The sequence below is a fragment of the Pinus tabuliformis genome, chromosome 5_1 (assembly GCF_031772625.1).
Source record: "Pinus tabuliformis cultivar Carrire ecotype Pingquan chromosome 5_1, CPIR1, whole genome shotgun sequence".
Taxonomy (NCBI): domain Eukaryota; kingdom Viridiplantae; phylum Streptophyta; class Pinopsida; order Pinales; family Pinaceae; genus Pinus; species Pinus tabuliformis.
Genome location: NC_142305.1, coordinates 100,854,236 through 100,856,187, shown reverse-complemented (window position 1 = coordinate 100,856,187; position 1,952 = coordinate 100,854,236). Strand labels below are relative to the sequence as shown.

The 1,952-nt window shown below is 33.7% G+C and overlaps 1 long non-coding RNA gene across 1 annotated transcript; it reads right to left on the bottom strand.

The window, feature by feature from the left end:
- Nucleotides 1-264: 264 nt before the first annotated feature.
- LOC149163636 (uncharacterized) lies at nt 265-1,090 on the bottom strand. Its single transcript, XR_016260177.1, has 2 exons — nt 897-1,090; nt 265-799 (listed from the first exon to the last, which is right to left on the bottom strand). It is a non-coding gene; the product is annotated as an uncharacterized LOC149163636 (long non-coding RNA).
- Between the last annotated feature and the right edge of the window lie 862 nt (nt 1,091-1,952).

The following is a 1,952-nucleotide window of genomic DNA, read 5'->3' as shown; positions in this document are numbered from 1 at the left end:
AAAATTATTCACAGTTGTAACAAATTTAAAAACTATAACAAACTAGTTGTAATCATAAACTGCACATGGTAAACCCTCACTGAGTGCAATTATGCTTGCGATGGGGTTGAGACTTAGGTTGTCGAGTAAACTAGTTGCTGAGTCTGGTCCCCCTCATGCCTCTATTGAACTATAAACCAACTAATAACAAAGTTGAAAAGATCATCCACATAACTAACAAGAACCCAAAAATTGTGCATGGTTAACAAATGGAACAAAGCCAAAGAACACAATTTTTTCACTGAGACTTACTCATATGCTTGAATTTGTGCATATAACCTACAAGAATTTTAACATTGATAACCAGTACATGCATTAACTAAAAAACCCTTTTTGGGTTAAGGACGACGTAAGTCTCAACCTCTGGTGAGACAAGTAGTGGTCCAAAAAATTTTAAAAGTCTAGCAACAAAACTTAGAACAAGTTAGTCATTGTTTCCTCCATGTAGGGGAACAATGGAACCCTTCTGATTATACAGATGAAATTATAACACTTAAATAAAAACCTTGTGAAATAGTAGTTTCGACCCCTGATTAACCAGGAGGATATGGTTACAGTCGTGAAATCGTTGCCTCAAAGCGGCATTAAAAGAATACTTGCAACAAATCAACGAGAAATTTCTGCAATAATTTGGAAAGAAAATTGTAAATGAAGGGGTAACAACGGCGGTGTTTCTAGTGGCTCACCATGTATACAGAATCCCAACAACTCTTGCATGTAGCATAGGCAAAATTTTCTCCCTTAACCTTAGTACCGAACCCTGAAAACTTGAAAGTAACCAAGACTTAATAAGCCCAAGTAATACAACAAAGCAATGACATTTCCTAGAGGGCTTAATTCTTATGCAACAGGGTTACCTGAAGCTACATTCATGATGGAAGGAGAGCGCATGTCCAAACCGTTACAGCCGCCCTCAAACTGGGATAACCAGAAGCGAAATTTAAATGATACATGCTCATGCAATAACTAGTGGTTGGGAGCATTCACAAGAGCGAAGACAAAACCCTAGCCGACTGTGCAATTAGGTAAAAGCATAAACCTGGACATCATCGCTCACCTGGATAGCACAGAGGGTTACAAAACAAGTAGAAGGAGTCAGTTTTGTGCGAGTTGCAAAGCTCGTCTAGGTAGTTGAGCCAAGCGAATAAGCGACTAAGCACGAAGGAAGCAAGGGCTGGTTACCCTAACTTCTCACTGGGAACGGAGAACTGTCAGATGAGGAATCGGGTGAGCTGTGACTCAGATCACTCCGGTTGCCCGTTACTGCGACTGATAGCTTCTAATCACAACTGCTTCGAGAAGATTCTGGCGATTTCTTTTGAATCACTTGGTTAAGGCGCTAATAAATTTGTCTATGGCCTAAGTTTAAACATTTATAAACTTTGATCTTGCTATTTAGCAGAAAGATTTCATAGTAATACATGATTAATCGGATATATACATATGTGTTGTTTGTAAAGTGTATTGTAAAAAAAACAATTATGTTAAATAATCATGTTCTATATATATATAAAGCACCAAGAGGGATCAAATTTCTCAATGTGTAAACATTGCGTCAAGTTTTGCAATCAAAAAAGAAGTTTGCACCTTAAAAAATTTGATACTCTCTATTTTTTATAGATCAAGAGTGAAGATAGATATAGATTGATTTATCTACTATTAAAAAAATATAATAACTAATAAACAAAGATATTTACTTATTATAATCCATAGATTTTATTTTATTAAAATTAAGATTAATGTATCACATTTTTATTAGAAATGAAATATCTTAATCTTAATTTTTTAATTATACAATTTGAAAATAAATTTATTGATTATTAATAAAATAAATCATTTCTATATAATGTATTTTCATGTTTTATAATATTATTGATAATTATGAACAAAAATTTATAATTTTATATAATAAT